General features: G+C 39.2%; 1 long non-coding RNA gene and 1 other non-coding gene across 5 annotated transcripts in view; one reads left to right on the top strand and one right to left on the bottom strand.

Moving 5' to 3' along the window:
* Nucleotides 1-19055, bottom strand: part of LOC134735495 (uncharacterized) — a 100683-nt gene that overhangs the window by 55472 nt on the left and 26156 nt on the right. For 3 of the 4 annotated variants that reach the window (XR_010118672.1, XR_010118673.1, XR_010118674.1), the window contains exon 3: nucleotides 11587-11681. The exons of the other annotated variant lie outside the window; for it this stretch is intronic. This is a non-coding gene — a long non-coding RNA (uncharacterized lncRNA). The remainder of the gene's footprint in view (nucleotides 1-11586; nucleotides 11682-19055) is intronic. 4 annotated transcript variants of the gene reach the window in all.
* LOC129471733 (U6 spliceosomal RNA) lies at nucleotides 1222-1324 on the top strand. The gene has a single exon (XR_008653702.1). It is a non-coding gene; the product is annotated as a U6 spliceosomal RNA (small nuclear RNA).

The following is a 19055-nucleotide window of genomic DNA, read 5'->3' as shown; positions in this document are numbered from 1 at the left end:
GAGACAAACATTAGTCGAAAGGTTTTTTTTAAAGTAATTGAAGGAAACTAGGCTAGTACATAAATAAAATGATAGAATTTGTAAGTTTGAATCAAAAGTTTAAGGAACAACTAGGCTTCTGAACTTGTAATAAGCTGAATATCAACTCTTTTTTACACCTAATGCCATCCTTGACCACGCTGTGACATCTCACATCAGTGGCCTATAAGGCATTTGATCCTAAGTCCAAACCAAGTGGCAGGATGCAAGTCACATATGACGATGTACATTTCTGTGCAAAGTCACTTTTTCTTTCCCATTGTAATTGGATGCCCTTCTTTTTTTTTTTGAGACGGAGTCTCGCTCTGTTGCCCAGGCTGGAGTGCAGTGGCGCAATCTCAGCTCACTGCAAGCTCCGCCTCCCGGGTTCACGCCATTCTCCTGCCTCAGCCTCTCCGAGTAGCTGGGACTACAGGCGGCCGCCACCACGCCCGGCTAATTTTTTTGTATTTTTTTAGTAGAGACGGGGTTTCACCGTGGTCTCGATCTCCTCACCTCGTGATCCGCCCGCCTCGGCCTCCCAAAGTGCTGGGATTACAAGCGTGAGCCACCGCGCCCGGCCTTGGATGCCCTTCTTATTAGCACTTTGAATATTTGTTCCTTTTGTTCCTACTGGAAATCACTGGGGTGAATAATGTTGTAAAACCGGTTGATTGCCTACCTGGCAGACAAACATGCCCCTAGAGCTACAGCAAAAATTGCCTTCAAAACTTTTTTGGAAAAATCAGCATTTGATATTTAAAAGAAAAAGTAATATTCATGGAAAAAGACTAACTTCCTGGTCTGGAGTTCTTGTTTAAAAGATGGGGCCTCGTTATGTCATCCAGGCTGGAATGCAGTGGCACAATCATGGCTCACTATAGCCACTAAATCCTGAGCTCAGGCAATCCTCCCAGTTTAGCCTCCCAAGTAGCTAGGACTACAGGCACGTGCCACCACACCTGGCTAATTTTTTAACTTATTTGTAGAGACGGTCTTTCTATCTTGCCCAGGCCGGTGTCAAACTCCTGGCCACAAGCAGTCCTCCTACCTGGGATTATAAGCCTGAGCCACTGCATTCTGAGATGCATCTCGGAGTTATTCTTCATTTTGAGGTACATATTCGAGGGGAGCAGTATCATCTTTTTAGGGCTTAGGACTCCTAAGGATCATAAGCTGCTTTGCAAAATCACCTCTAAGATGATGCTTGGGCAGCACATATACTAAAACTAGAGTTGTACACGGAAGATTAGTGTGGCCCCTGTGCAAGGACGACACACGAATTCGTGAAGTGTTCCATATTAAAAAATTAAAATAAAATAAAATAAGCAGAGTATCAGTACAATGGTCCAGGCATAATAGAGCAAGACCTCTCCCGCCATCTGTTGGTGATAGGTGGTTTCCCATACTCACTGAGGTTAGTGGCAGGCTTTCATGGGAACCCACAGCTTTGCTCACAGCTATGAAGTCTGTAAAGAAGAAATGTCTGACCACCCTATTTAAAACAGCAACATGCTCACCCCATGGCATCTGGCATTCCCAATTCCTTTTCCCTATTTTATCTCTCTCTCTCATACTTCTCACCTTCTGACACACTAGGTTTTGCTTGCTATTTTTCACTTCTGTACCAATCAGAGCATAAAGAAAAATCAACATGCCAAGGCAAAGGGAACCACGGCATCTTTGCACACTCTGGGGTATGAAAGTTCTTGGTGCTCAGGGAATGCCATCCCAGGCCATGACGGTAGATGACCGACCATCATGGACAATATGGTCAGATTTATTACTGGAAAATAATTGCAGGGTGGTTTAGTTTTTGCTTTGCTTGTTTTCTCTCTCTTCTGTCACTGCCAAAATGTAAGCTCCAATGGGAAAGAGATTTTTGTAGCTTTTGTTCACTATCTGTGGCAGAAGCAACTAATTTCCTCAGTAACAATTCTCTCCTTCTTCCTTATAGTAACAGACCGCCCACCTCCACTTAGTATGAGCTGGGCATGTGGTTGCCAGGTAGAAAGTACATTTCCCAACCTCACTTGCAGCTAGGTGTGGCTATGCCAATAAAATATTTCCAATATGTTGTAAATAAAAATTATGCTTTACCTTTCCTGTCTTGCCTTCAAACAATTGCTCCCTTCCTGCAGGCTGGATGCAGACCTTGCGAGGAGGAACCATATGAGGACAATGGCTTTGAGAATGGCCAAGATACAAAACAGAAGGATCTTTGTCCTCTGATGTTATGGAGCGGAGTCACCTACCAGTCCCAGAGTGCCCGCTACCTCTGGAGAGCAAGTAAGAGAAATAAAAGTCTACCTTATTTTGGAGTCTCTTTGTTACAGCCTCTGTTAGGGACTGAATTTTGTCCCCAGTCCTTACCCCTAAATTCCTTTATTGAAGCCCTAACCCTAATGTGACTGTATTTGGAGATGCCTGTAAGAAGGTAATGAAGGTTAAGTGAGGTCAGAAGGGCAGGGCTCTAATCTGATAGAAATGGTGACCTTGTTAAGAGGAGGAAGAGACAGCAGAAATCTCCGTCTCTTTTTCTCTGCGCATACACACAGAGCAGAGGCAATGTGAGGACACAGGGAAAAGAGGCCTGTTTATAAGCCAGAAAGAAAGGCCTCCCCAGAAACCAACCCTGACAGCACCTTGATCTTGGACTTCTAGCCTCCAGAATTGTGAGAGAATAAATTTCTGTTGTTGATACCACCCTGTATGTGGTATTCTGCTAAGGCAGCCTGAGCAAACTCATGCTGTCTCTTAGCCTTGACCTTAACGGAAACTGCTGCACCCAGGCCTTAGATGAGTGCCCAAAAATTAGTAGATATGCAATGAATATTACTTGGTTAAATAAATAAAATGCAAAGACAATATTTAATTTGTGCAGTGCTACACAAATATAAATGATTACTGGACTCTCATAGATTGTACATCTGTCTATTTATCCACCCACCCATTCATCATTTTGTCACCCTGGTTGTGTTTACAACGAAAATAAAGTCTCATCTTTGAACTGTTACTGTTTCCTTCACTCCCACAGCCCATCCCAAATCTATCGGTTGTCAGCTCCTATTAATTTTACCACCTGTATCTCTCTATAGTTGTTTCTTTCCCTACCATTACAATGATCACCACTCCAGGTCTCATTTATCTCTTACTTACTCTATAAATGCTTCCAATACTTTCTCTCTTCAATCTCTGTATTTGATCTATTGCAGAGACTTGTAATTGCCTCTTTCAAATTCATTTTGCTTTCTTTCCTAGGAACAGATGCCTCATTTTATTTTCTGTGGCAACGTACTGTGTGAAACAACCCCATTTCTCCACTACTCCTACAGCCACGTGACTAAATTCTGGCTAAGGAGATATAAGTAAAATTTGTTAGGTAAGGTTTCTGAAAAACCTCTTTAAAAGAACAATACAGAACTGAAAATATGCCACTTTCTACCCTTTCCCCTACTCCTATTTTTTTTTTTTTTCCTGTCACCTGGAAATTTGGGAGTGATTGCTGGAGCTCTAGCAGCCATACTGAAATACGGAAGAATGAAGAGAGGAGAAAGAGAAATGAACTCTGTCCCTGATGAAGTCGTGGAACTGCCATGCTAGTTCTGGATTGCCTACCTCCCACATAACAGTGAAATATACTTTTACATAACAATGAAATACACTTTTTTTTTTTTTTTTGAGATGGAGTCTTGCTCTGTCACCCAGGCTGGAGTGCAGCGGTGCAATGTCGGCTCACTGCAAGCTCTGCCTCCCGGGTTTACGCCATTCTCCCGCCTCAGCCTCCCGAGTAGCTGGGACTACAGGCGCCCGCCACCACGCCCGGCTAATTTTTTTCTATTTTTAGTAGAGACGGGGTTTCACCGTGTTAGCCAGGATGGTCTCCATCTCCTGACCTCGTGATCCACACGCCTTGGCCTCCTAAAGTGCTGGGATTACAAGCGTGAGCCACCGCGCCTGACCTGAAATACACTTTTAAATATGTAAGCCATTGCAGTCAGATCTCTAATTAGCTGCTGAACACAATTCCTAACTGATTAGGGAGCCCATGCCTTCAATGCTGTCAGTTTAAGCTTGCTGATGCACATATTGAGGGCTGCTGTTTTGCTAGCACTGATGCAGGGCTTAAAGGGACATGAGAAAACACTTTATCCTGGAAGGTAAGTGGGAGGACAATCAATAGCCTCATTTTACACATGAAAAAACTAAGGCTCAAGATCACACAGTTAGTAAACACCAGAGAGAGGAAGAGAACTGAGGCCTCAAATGATGCTGAGTGATGGCAAGGGGTGGGACTTTGGCATAAGCTCTGGGATTTGGAGATTGTACACAGGTACATGCATGTGTTCACACACACACACACACAATGGGAATTTGAGCGGATGCCCACTTTTTTCATGTCTCCATCCCATCTCCCCTTTTCTCTTCTGGGAACCATCTCTTTTTCACTTGAAGCTGTTGATCACCTGACTCTAGAATGGCACAGGATCCCAGGCCCCTTGATATTGTGATTGGTCCAGAAGTGGTCATGTGACCCAATCAGAGCCAGATTTCTTTGGGAGACGACTACTTAGTCACTGTGTGTGAACTTGAGCCTATTTGTAACTCTAAGGCTCTGTCTCCTTACCATCAAATGAAGGTTAGTCTATTACCTGGTGTATTTGGTGGTTGTGAGGATGAGGTGAAACAATAAAAGTAAAAGGCCTGGCATGGTGCTGTTCGATAATCATTTGCTTCTAGTAGACATGTTTAAAAAGCTCTCTTTTTACCTGGACACCATACAGGGTAGGAACTACACACAAAATGAACAATTAAGCACCCAAAGCCCACCTAAATATTTTGTTTTGTTTGCTCATTTGTTTCCCAAGAGGGGTAAGTTCCCAGTTTCCAGAAGAACCACTTTAATTGACTTGCATGATGAAAAGACAGATCTTATGGACAAGCCCTATCCCTATCTGTCTCTAGAATGGCAATTATAATAAATGAAATAAATAAAATCTTCACTTCTTCTCCATCTGGAAACTAGAGACATTTTTACTCCAACTTGAATCAAGAGTCCAGAAACTATGTGAAACACAAATGGTTTGGGTGTGGTGATGTATTTATTCATAATATAGTTTCAGAACACATTAATAATGGAGAATAACACTTATTCATATACTGAATATAACTTTTCCTGGAGCACTCTAGAGCTTGCTTGGAGTTGGAGAATACTGCCAGGCTTTCCCTAATCTCTTTGGTCTTTGGAAGTGGGCAGGGTTTCTCAAACCAAGTGTCTCCCATGGGCCACTGGCAAGGCTTCCCTTCATAGTTTGGAAGGGCAGAAAGACCATGGCTTCAGCACTTCCATTTTGGAAAGAAGTAACAAAAAAGTGAATTAATGAGCGATTGGAAAGACTCAAAGCATTTTGTACTCCACAGTTCATTTCTTCACACAAACGCCCATTACTGCAGCGGCCATGAAAACTCGCAGGGTGTTAGGCTCATGGCCTGAAGAGAAGTCACATCAGCAGCCAACGTTTTCATGCAAAAGGCAATCGTGATGATTCAGAACCTGGTTCTGAACTTCTCCAGGTGTGCTCGTGAGCTGAAGGTCACGCCCATTCTGTGCATCCTCTGTCTTTCTACTGGTAAACTTGGATGTCATTTTAGAGTATCTTGGCAAAATGGTGAGAAGATCTCACTTTCCCAATATCACTCTGTAATGAAGCTGCTTGGGGGATCCTCCATTTGATTGTAGAGAGACCAAGGCACCGTGGGCTGAAGCAACGAATATTAACAACACTAACAACAATAAGGATAAAGTCCAAGTCTCTTCCAAAAAAGGCATATCCAAAAATAAGGGTAAAGAGCTGGTCTTATTGCATCCAAGTGATTCTGTGCACTGGAAATTGTCCTTCTCTGTTCCTCCCTTTCATTAAAAGTGTTTATATTTCTGAGTCAGATGATCATTTAAATACATATAATATTAGCACCAAGGCAGCATATTTTTTTCCCAGAGATCACATGAAACTGAATACATATTTAACATAGTTAATAGTTGGTACAATCTGTGACATCACTAACACACTTATTGGCTGATACTTGCCTAGAAATGCCAAAAATACCTTTTATACAACTCTTATAGCACCTTGATGATGGCTAGATTGTTTTAAAAAAATTCATTTTAAAAAAGTCACAATAAAACATTTACAGATGAAAAGTAAACAATAGTGTACCGTGATAATGAAGGATCACTTTGTCATATTACTACATGCAAAGGCAGTCATAATAGAATCATTTTACGTACAAAAATATTACATCACAATAAATAATTTCAAACATAAATATTAAACTTTACATCATTAGGATAGTCCACATATATACATACACACATATATGTGCATATATGTATGTGTATATATGTATATATGTTTATGTACACACATTTACACACACACAAGCATACAAGTCACACATAAACACACACACACACACACATGCACCCAAATTAAGGTGGAGGTATTGCATTACTATCCTTCATCCATCCCATAATAGCTTCCTCTTCAAAGCACCTGAAATAAACAAACCAGAAAATATAAACCTTCTGCCTCAAATGCCATAAGTTAAGAATAGGCAACTGATACATTTTTACATGTAGAATTTAAAATTAACATTATTTTCTCTAGATTTTATTTTTATTTTTTCTGAGTCACAGTCTCACTGTCACCAAGGCTGGAGTGCAGTGGCATGGTCATGGCTCACTGCAGCCTTGATCTCCTGGGCAAGCAATCCTCCCATCTCAGCCTCCCAAGTAGCTGGGTCTACAGGTGCACACCACCATGCCCAGCTAATTAAAAAAAATTTTTTTTTTTTTTTGCAGAAATGGAAGTCTCACTATGTTGGCCAGGCTGGTCTCAAAATCCTGGACTCAAGTAATCCTCCTGCCTCAGCCTCCCAAAGTGCTGGGATTATAGGCATGAACCACCACGCTGGCCCTAGATTTTAAAAGTAGTGTTCGTTTGCTGTAAGAAACACGGAAGTTTCAGGGAAGTAATATAGAATAAAATTTAAAAACCCATTAGCATGAAATCCCTGCACCTGAGATAACTGCTCTTCATATATTGGTATTTTGGTATTTCCTTCTAGTCTTTTTCTATAAATATGTTTATATATGTAAATATTGTATATATGTGCTATATAAAATTTATCTTCTTAGATACAAAATATATACAGTACATATACAATGGTGATCTCTAGCGGACACCTGCTGATTTTTGCATGCCTCCATCCCATCTCCCCCTTTCTGATAACAAAATGCCTTCTTGTCCTTTGAGAATCATCCCTCTTCCAGCTGAAGCTGTCAATCACCTGACTCTAGGTGGGTACATGATCTCAGATCCTTGGATGTTGTGATTTGCTCAAAAGTGACCATTTGACCTAACCAGAGCTAAACAGAGTTATTTTGCAGCATGCATGCTAGGGGATGAGTGTTCACTTGAATCATAAGTTGGAAGAATGATGTAATCCTAGAGCTGCCCAGGACCATGGTGTGGGGGGCAATGATCTGCCTGAGAATGAAGTCATTTAAGAGGCAATTATTGCTGATTGATGAAGAAAGAAAGAGTACTGATGACTGAACTTCTGGATCTAGCCATGCCTGAAGTTAGCATACTTCTTGGATATCTCAGTCACTTAAGATGATAAATTTCCTTCATTTCCTTAGCTCCTTGTAACAGAAGTAATCCTAAATGGCAAATAGGCACTCTTGTATCAGGATCTTCAAGAGCCTTACACGGTAATGGGCTACTGGAAGCTTGAGGGAAGATGCAGGAGGGTCACATGAATTGGTTGAGCTCATCCCTTGTAGCTGAAGACACCGGGATGATGAAAAGAGTGACAAGTTCCGTCTTTTACTCAGCAGAAGAATCACTTTGTGGCATAATGTACATAGGTCAGGGATTGCCGAACTTTAATATGCATGACTCCTGTGGACTTTGTTAAAATGCAGATTCTGATTTCACAGGTATAGGGTGAGGCCTGACATTGTGCATTTCTAACAAGTTCCTAGGTAAAGCTGATCATGCTGATTCTTGGACCACACTATGAGTAACAGGGGTGTGGCACAGTGGAGTGATTAAGAGCACTGGCTTTATTGTAGGACACTCTGAGTTCTGCCAAGGGAATTTATCATTACCTTTTAGTTTTTTTTTTTTTTTTTTTGAGACAGAGTCTTACTCTGTCACCCAGGCTGGAGTGCAGTGGCGTGGTCTTGGCTGACTGCAACCTCTGCCTCCCAGATTAAAGCGATTCTCCTGCCTCAGGCTCCCAAGTAGCTAGGACTACAGGCATGTGCCAACACACTCAGCTAAATTTTGAATTTATAGTAGAGATGGGGTTTCACCATGTTAGCCAGACTGGTCTCGAACTCCTGACCTCAAGTGATCTGCCTGCCACAGCTTCACAAAGTGCTGGAATTACAGGCATGAGCCACCATGCCCAGCCTCATCATGATCTTAAGCAAGTTACTTAATTGTTGTGGGCCTCAGCTTCCTCATATGTAAAACAGCAGCTCCTCTACACAGTTTTGTTGTGAGGATTCAATGAAATATTGCTCAACAAATGCCACTGTGGTTTTACTATTACATTCTTGGGAAGTATTTCTCAAAGGATGAGCTGTGATTCACTTGCATTAGAATTCTCTGTATTAAAACTACAGGTCCCTGAATCCACCAGAGACCTAATGAAGCAGGACCCCTAGAGATGCGGCCCAATAAGCAGCATTTTAAATAAGTTCTGCAAACAAGTGGTACCAATCCTATTGAAACAATTTCTAAAAAATCGAAGAAGAGATATTCCTTCCTAACTCATTCTATGAAACCTCTATCATCCTGATACCAATACCTTGCAAAGACACAACAAAAAAAGAAAACTACAGACTAATCTCCCTGATGAACATTGACATGAAAATCCTCAACAAAATACTAGCAAACTGAATCCAGCAACATACCAAAAAGAGAATCTACCATGATCAAGTGGACTTGATTCTTGGGAGGCAAGGATCATTCAACATATGCAAATCAATAAATGTGATTCACCACACAAACAATTAAAAACAAAAACAATATGACCATATCAATACATGCAGAAAAAGCATTTGATAAAATCCAACATCCCTTCATGATAAAAACGTACAAGGCATAAGACATCAAAAGAACATATCTCAGAATAATAAAAGCCATCTCTAACAAACGCACAGCCAATATCATACTTAATAGGCAAAAGTTGGAAGCATTCCTCCTAAGAATTGGAACAAGGCAAGAACGTGTAGTCTCAACACTCCTATTCAACACAGTATTGGAAATCTTAGCCAGAGCAATCAGGCAAGAGAAAGAAAGAAAATACAACAAAACAGGAAAAGAGGAAGTCAAATTATCTTCCTTCACTGACAATATGATTCTATACAGAGAAAACCCTACGTATTCCACCAAAAGATTCCCAGACCTGAAAAACGACTTCAGTAAATTTTCAGGGTGCAAAATAAATGTACAAAAATCAGAAGCATTTCTATACACAAATAACATTCAAGCTGAGAACCAAATCAAGAATGCAATCCAATTTACAATCACCACAAAAAGAATAAAATACCTAGGAATACATCTAACCAAGCAGGTAAAGGAGCTCTATAAGGAGAATTATAAACATTGCTTAAGGAAATCATAGATGACACAAATAGAAAAATGTTCCATGCTCATCTATTGGAAGAATCAATAGCATTAAAATGTCCATACTGCCCAAAGAAATCCACAGATTCAACAAAATTCCTATCAAATTACCAATGTTATTCTTTACAGTGTTAGAAGAACTATTCTAAAATTGATATGGAACCAAAGCAGAGTCTAAAAGTGAAAGCAATCCCAAGCAAAAAGAACGAAGCCAGAGGTATCATATTACCAGACTTCAAACTCTACTCTAAGGCAGCAAACTAAAGGTAACCAAAACAGCATGGTACTGGTACTAAAATAGACACATAAATTAATGGAACAGAATAAGGAACCCAGAAATAAAGCTATAAGTCTATAAACAACTGGACTTCAACACAGTCAACAAAAATAAACAATGGGGAAAGCATACCCTATAATAAACGGTGCTGGAAAAACTGGCTAACTACACACAGAAGAATGAAATGGAACTCTTACCTCTTACCATATACAAAAAATAACTCAGGATACATTAAAGACTTAAATGTAAGACTTCAAACCATAAAAATTCTAGAAGAAAACCCAGGAAATACTCTTCTGAACATTGGCCTAGGCAAACAAATTATGACTAAGTCCTCAAAAGCAGATGCAACAAAACAAAAATTGATAATGGAGATCTAACTAAATTAAAGAGCTTCTGTACATCAAAAGAAACTATCAACAGAATAAACGGACAACCTACAGAATAGGAGAAAACATTTTAACCTATACATTTGATAAAGGAATAATATCCAGAATCTATAAGGAACTTAAGCAAATCAACAAGAAAAAAACAAACAATCCTATTAAAAAGTGGGCAAAGGACATGGACAGACACTTCTCAAAAGAAGACACACAAACAGCCAACAAATATAAGAAAAAATGCTGAACATCACTAATCATCACAGAAATGCAAGTCAAAACCACACTGAGATAACATCTCATGCCAATCAGAATGGCTATTCTCAAAAAGTAAAAGGATAACAGATATTGGTGAGATTGCAGAGAAAAATGGAATACACTGTTGGTGGGACTGTAAATTATTTCAACCTCTGTGAAAAGCAGTTTGGAGATTTCTTAAAGAACTAAAAATAGAACTACCATTTACCCCAGCAATCCATTGCTGGGTATATATCAAAAAGAAAATAAATCATTCAACCAAAAAGACACCTGCACTCACACGTTTATTGCAGCACTATTCACAATAGCAAACGTGGAATCAACCTAGGTGCCCATTAATGGTGGAGTGGATTTTAAAAATGTGCTCTGTATACATGATGAAATACTATGCAGCCATAAAAAATAATGAAATCATGTCCTTTGCAGCAATATGGATGCAGCTGGAGGCCATTTTCGTAAGTGAATTAACACAGAAACAAAAAATCAAATACCATATGCTCTTGCTTATAAGTGAGAGTGGAACATTGGGTACACATGGACATAAAGATTGAAATAATGGACACTGGTGACTCCAAAAGGGAGGAGGAAGGGAAGGGAAAACTATTTATTGGATACTACTTTCACTATCTGGGTGATGGGTTCAAACGAAGCCTACATCTCAACACACTTTATCAGTGTAACAAACTTGCACATGTACCTCCTGAATCTAAAATCTAAAAGCAAATAAATAAATAGGCCAGCTCTGTAGAGGAGAACCCACGTCTGATGGCAGAAGACTGATGGCTTCAGTCACATGAGGACAGAGGAGCAGGAGATAAAAAAGGTAGAACAGTATTGGGTCAGCTTCAAGATGCTTAACTGTAACGCTGCCTGATCCTCCCACATTTGCTCATATAGGCTACAGAAAAAAATAAAAGACAGACAGACAGGCAGACATGGGACTACTTACCTTAGCTATAAAACTCGCACCTCCAGGCCAGTACCAGAGGATGGAGTGCATTTCCCACAGTAACCACCGCATTTCCCTATGACTCGGGTACCATCCTGCAAGGAGATGCATCATGTTAGCCTACCTGCTTGGTTTAATGCTTTTAGGGCCTGCACTGGCTTTTTGGGAAAACGTTCTTATACAGACAGTAAGCAGGCCTTCTGAACTGATGTGAAGCCCAACATACTCACCATGGTCTAAAGCAGGGGCTGGCAAACTTCAGCCTGTGAGCCAAATCTAGCCCACCACCTGTTTCTGTACAGTTTGCAAGCTAAGGATGATTTTTATGTTTTTAAATAATTGAGAAAAAGTAAACCAAAAATAATATTTCTTAACACATAAAATCATATGAATTTCAAATTTCAGTGTCTATTAATAAAGTTTTATTGGAATACAGCCACATTCATTAATTTACCTGATGTCTATAGCTGCTTTCATGCTGCAAAAAAAGAATTGAGTCTCAGCTTCATACTGCTTCTTGGTGCACAAAAATCACAGTGACACTGTTTTAATTTGAGAGTGTTTTGAGTGATGTGTGTATTGCTAGATCATTACAACTTATGTGCTTATTACCAGTGTATACCATTATGACAAATCAAGAAAAGAAGAGAAAGGTAGACTTTGAATGTTGCACTTTTAAGGTACAATGGCATGTGGATTATTTTGTTATCAAATTTAGATGACAAAGCCTTGTGATTATTACGAAAAGACACTATAGCTGTGCTAAAAGAATACAATATATACCATCACCAAACTAAATACTCATCACAATATTCCCAACTCACAGAAAAACAATGGTCAAAAATTTAGAAAATTTAAAATGGAATATCTCACCATAGCATAATCCCTCCACAAAAAATAAAAAACACGAAAATGAGTAAGTTTCCAAGTTGCTCATTTGTTAGCCAAGCAAGGAAAACAATTTACCAATGGTGAGTTCATTAAATCCTGTTTAACAGCAACATCTGAAGAAATGTGTCCAGAGAAAATAAACTTAACTACCCTTTTGGCAAGGACTATTGCTTGAAAAGCTAATAACATTGGGAACCACATTAATAGTCAACTAAAAAAACAAAGCAGATTATTTTGAGTGGTTTTCACTGGCTCTTGAAGGGTCCACACATATTACTGATGTTATTCAGGTGTTATCATTTCTTTGAGGAGAAAATGCCCAGTATGAAGTGACTAAAGAATTAGACTCTTTGAAGAGTCTAGTGGAACTAGTGGAATAGTGGAATAATTTGTGGAATAGTGGAATAGTTTATGGAACAAGTAGAGGTGAGAATATTTCAAAAAGGTTGGGAAAGAACTGCAGAACAACTCAAGTGGAATCTGCTAAGATGTGTTGACAACTGATGGTAGTACAAATATGTGTGGAGCATAAAAAGCTTTAATTGGACAAATTTACAAAGCTTGTGAAACTGTTAGATGTTTAAAGCCTATGGTTATTCACTGTATTATTCATTTGCGGGTACTTTGTGTAAAATATTTGACCTATTAAGTGCTATAGAACTAGTAGTGTCAATAGTGGACTTTATTTTCTACCACGGACTTACCCATCATCTATTTTGTGAATTTTTTGTCAGAACTGAAAGCTCAATACCTTGACTTGTCCTACTACACAGCAATTTGATGGCTTAGCAGTGGGGTAAAGTTTTATTTTGATTTTTGAGCTCAGGGTCAAGATTAAAATTTTTTGAACTATAGCTGCTCTCAATCACTGTAATTCAACACTTAATGGCTCTGAATATTAGCTTTTGCTTCAGAGTTGATCATGTTTCTTAATGGATTGTACCTAAAATTACAAGGCAAAACTGTTCTTATAAGCAAAACTTATACTGTTATAAAGTAATTTCATTGATAACACTGTTTGGATCACAAGTAATGTTAGATTGTTTTAAACACTTCCCATGCTGTCAAAAGTTAAAACAGGAAATGACTTCTCTATTACACACAAATTTAAAGTGTATATAGTTTCTGAGCTTAAACTGCAGTTCCAGCACCGTTTTTCAGACTTTGATATAAATGCAAAGGAAATCTTTATATGTCAAAATCCACTTAACTAGCAATTGAGGAGCTTCTATCTCATTTTCAATTGCAAGTGATTAATATGCAATGTAGTGACATGCTAAAAGGCAACTATCAAGAGAAAACTCTAATAGAATTCTATACGTGCCTGCCAAGCCATGAATATGCTTAATTAACATTATATGGTTATGGATAGATATCAGTGTTTGGCAATATCAATGCATGCAGAAAGGCATTTAGAAAGATTGAAATACATAATATCTCTCATTTCAGGTCAGCATTAACAGATAAACATTTACCATCTATTCTGGTAATACAGAACACTAATTAAGCTAAATATTTTCCTCCCCCAATATCCCATTCATCTCAGGTGATCTGTATTAGAAAAAGCTATACTTAGTTATTATGATTGTATTTTGAAATTGACCAATAAAAAAATTTTGTGCAAATTTGTTTTCTCTCTTGACATACAAATATATCATTGATTTTGCCTCTTGGCCCTTCAAGACTAAAATCTTTACTATCTGGCACTTTGTAGACAAAGTACGCCAACTCCTAGTCTAAAGACCTGCGCTCCATAGAGTCTGTCTTTGCCTCTGCAGATTCATCTGGTACCATTCTGTACTCAACACATGCATTTCTTTTGGTTGTTCTTCTGATATGTCCCTTACATTACAAGGCCTTTGCATGTGCCATTCTCTCTGATTGGAGTTCTCCTCTCTCTCCCTCTCTGTGCATACTGTACCACCTCAACTTTGGCCTGGTAAATTCTTTAGCACTCAGTTCAAAGCCCATTTATTCTGAGAAACCTTCCTGACTGGGTTATCTGCTGCAAAGCACCCTGTAATTGGGTAATTCTTTCTTTAACATCTGTCTTCCTACTGGAATGTCAGCTCCATTATGAGAAGACCAATATCTTGTTAAAACCTGGGAGTATCCAGAACCTACCACAGTGTGTGGCTCATAATGATACGAAATACACATGTTAAATGAATGAATGAATGAATGAAAGGCTGAAGCTGAATTCTTCTTTTGGAAGTGCAGTTAAGAATGCCCTGCTAATCGGGGTTGCAATCCTAGTCTCTGATAAAATAGACTTTAAACCAGCAAAGATCAAAAGAGACAAAGAAGGCCATTACATAATGGTAAAGGGATCAATTCAACAAGAAGAGCTAACTATCCTAAATATATATGCACCCAACACAGGAGCACCCAGATTCATAAAGCAAGTCCTCAGTGACCTACAAAGGGACTTAAACTCCCACACAATAATAATGGGAGATTTTAACACCCCACTGTCAGCATTAGACAGATCAACGAGACAGAAAGTTAACAAGGATATCCAGGAATTGAACTCAGCTCTACATAAAGTGGACCTAATAGACATCTACAGAACTCCCCACCCCAAATCAACAGAATATACATTTTTTTCAGCACCACACCACACCTATTCCAAAATTGACCACATAGTTGGAAGTAAAGCTCTTCTCAGCAAATGTAAAAGAACAGAGATTATAACAAACTGTCTCTCAGACCACAGTGCAATCAAACTAGAACTCAGGATTAAGAAACTCAGTCAAAACTGCTCAACTACATGGAAACTGAACAACCTGCTCCTGAATGACTATTGGGTACATAATGAAATGAAGGCAGAAATAAAGATGTTCTTTGAAACCAACGAGAACAAAGACACAACATACCAGAATCTCTGGGACACGTTCAAAGCAGTGTGTAGAGGGAAATTTATAGCACTAAATGCCCACAAGAGAAAGCAGGAAAGATCCAAAATTGACACCCTAACATCACAATTAAAAGAACTAGAAAAGCAAGAGCAAACACATTCAAAAGCTAGCAGAAGGCTAGAAATAACTAAAATCAGAGCAGAACTGAAGGAAATAGAGACACAGAAAACCCTTCAAAAAATTAATGAATCCAGGAGCTGGTTTTTTGAAAAGATCAACAAAATTGATGGACCGCTAGCAAGACTAATAAAGAAGAAAAGAGAGAAGAATCAAATAGATGCAATAAAAAACGAAAAAGGGGATATCACCACCGATCCCACAGAAATACAATCTACCATCAGAGAATACTACAAACACCTCTATGCAAATAAACTAGAAAATCTAGAAGAAATGGATAAATTCCTCGACAAATACACCCTCCCAAGACTAAACCAGGAAGAAGTTGAATCTCTGAATAGACCAATAACAGGTTCTGAAATTGTGGCAATAATCAATAGCTTACCAACCAAAAAGAGTCCAGGACCTGATGGATTCACAGCTGAATTCTACCAGAGGTACAAGGAGGAACTGGTACCATTCCTTCTGAAACTATTCCAATCGATAGAAAAAGAGGGTATCCTCCCTAACACATTTTACGAAGCCAGCATCGTCCTGATACCAAAACCTGGCAGAGACATAACCAAAAAAGAGAATTTCAGACCAATATCCTTGATGAACATTGATGCAAAAATCCTCAATAAAATACTGGCAAACCGAATCCAGCAGCACATCAAAAAGCTTATCCACCATGATCAAGTGGGCTTCATCCCTGGGATGCAAGGCTGGTTCAACATACGCAAATCAATAAATGTAATCCAGCATATAAACAGAACCAAAGACAAAAACCACATGATTATCTCAATAGATGCAGAAAAGGCCTTTGACAAAATTCAACAACCCTTCATGCTAAAAACTCTCAATAAATTAGGTATTGATGGGACGTATCTCAAAATAATAAGAGCTATCTACAACAAACCCACAGCCAATATCATACTGAATGGGCAAAAACTGGAAGCATTCCCTCTGAAAACTGGCACAAGACAGGGATGCCCTCTCTCACCGCTCCTATTCAACATAGTGCTGGAAGTTCTGGCCAGAGCAATCAGGCAGGAGAAGGAAATAAAGGGTATTCAATTAGGAAAAGAGGAAGTCAAATTGTCCCTGTTTGCAGATGACATGATTGTATATCTAGAAAACCCCATTGTCTCAGCCCAAAATCTCCTTAAGCTGATTAGCAACTTCAGCAAAGTCTCAGGATACAAAATTAATGTACAAAAATCACAAGCATTCTTGTACACCAATCACAGACAAACAGAGAGCCAAATCATGAGTGAACTCCCATTCACAATTGCTTCAAAGAGAATAAAATACCTAGGAATCCAACTTACAAGGGATGTGAAGGACCTCTTCAAGGAGAACTACAAACCACTGCTCAAGGAAATAAAAGAGGATACAAACAAATGGAAGAACATTCCATGCTCATGGGTAGGAAGAATCAATATCGTGAAAATGGCCGTACTGCCCAAGGTAATTTATAGATTCAATGCCATCCCCATCAAGCTACCAATGACTTTCTTCACAGAATTGGAAAAAAACTACTTTAAAGTTCATATGGAACCAAAAAAGAGCCCGCATCGCCAAGTCAATCCTAAGCCAAAAGAACAAAGCTGGAGGCATCACGCTACCTGACTTTAAACTATACTACAAGGCTACAGTAACCAAAACAGCATGGTACTGGTACCACAACAGAGACATAGATCAATGGAACAGAACAGAGCCCTCAGAAATGATGCCGCATAGCTACAACTATCTGATCTTTGACAAACCTGACAAAAACAAGAAATGGGGAAAGGATTCCCTATTTAATAAATGGTGCTGGGAAAACTGGCTAGCCATATGTAGAAAGCTGAAACTGGATCCCTTCCTTACACCTTATACAAAAATTAATTCAAGATGGATTAAAGACTTATATGTTAGACCTAAAACCATTAAAATCCTACAAGAAAACCTAGGCAATACCATTCAGGACATAGGCGTGGGCAAGGACTTCATGTCTAAAACACCAAAAGCAATGGCAACAAAAGCCAAAATCGACAAATGGGATCTCATTAAACTAAAGAGCTTCTGCACAGCAAAAGAAACTATCATCAGAGTCAACAGGCAACCTACACAATGGGAGAAAATTTTTGCAACCTACTCATCTGACAAAGGGCTAATATCCAGAATCTACAATGAACTCAAACAAATTTACAAGAAAAAAACAAACAACCCCATCAAAAAGTGGGCAGAGGACATGAACAGACACTTCTCAAAAGAAGACATTTATGCAGCCAAAAAACACATGAAGAAATGCTCCTCATCACTGGCCATCAGAGAAATGCAAATCAAAACCACAGTGAGATACCATCTCACACCAGTTAGAATGGCCATCATTAAAAAATCAGGAAACAACAGGTGCTGGAGAGGATGTGGAGAAATAGGAACACTTTTACACTGTTGGTGGGACTGTAAACTAGTTCAACCATTGTGGAAGTCAGTGTGGCGATTCCTCAGGGATCTAGAACTAGAAATACCATTTGACCCAGCCATCCCATTACTGGGTATATACCCAAAGGACTATAAATCATGCTGCTATAAAGACACATGCACACGTATGTTTATTGCGGCACTATTCACAATAGCAAAGAGTTGGAACCAACCCAAATGTCCAACAACGATAGACTGGATTAAGAAAATGTGGCACATATACACCATGGAATACTATGCAGCCATAAAAAATGATGAGTTCGTGTCCTTTGTAGGGACATGGATGAAACTGGAAAACATCATTCTCAGTAAACTATCGCAAGGACAAAAAACCAAACACCGCATGTTCTCACTCATAGGTGGGAATTGAACAATGAGAACTCATGGACACAGGAAGGGGAACATCACGCTCCGGGGACTGTTGTGGGGTGGGGGGAGGGGGGAGGGACAGCATTAGGAGATACACCTAATGCTAAATGACGAGTTAATGGGTGCAGGAAATCAACATGGCACATGGTTACATATGTAACAAACCTGCACATTGTGCACATGTACCCTAAAACCCTAAAGTATAATAAAAAAAAAAAAAAGCCCTAAAAAAAAAAAAAAAAAAAAAGTTCCCAGGCCTCCCATCTAGGCTTAACATATGCTTTTCCACGTTATGATGCCTAGAATATAAGTTAATTCTATGCCCTGAAAGCATCCTCACTCACCTTTCTTTGAAGACAACCAAGTCTATAACTCCTGCTTATTTATAAGCTATTTATTCATTTATTTCATCCAAACATCACTTTTAGTATCCAGCATTGGAAGTGATCTGTTCCATCAAAGTAGCTTAGCACCTACACTCCTTGAAAGAAGCCTTCAGATATCAGCTCCATCATGAAACTGCCTTGAAGCCAGAAGCAAACATGGAGTGAGTTTGCTTTAACCTTCTCATATCCTTCTTTCCTTTCACTCGACCAGAGGGTACTTTCGACTGGAAAGGACTCGACTCACGGTCACTTACTCATTTCACCAATTATGTCTTGAGCATCTATCAGGTGCCTGGTGCAGCTCTAGGCCCTGGGGAGTACAACAGTGGCCCAAACAGAC

Source organism: Symphalangus syndactylus, chromosome 21, assembly GCF_028878055.3.
Source record: "Symphalangus syndactylus isolate Jambi chromosome 21, NHGRI_mSymSyn1-v2.1_pri, whole genome shotgun sequence".
Taxonomy (NCBI): Eukaryota; Metazoa; Chordata; class Mammalia; order Primates; family Hylobatidae; genus Symphalangus; species Symphalangus syndactylus.
Note: the sequence above shows the minus strand (reverse complement) of the source record. Positions and strands in the feature narration are given on the sequence as shown.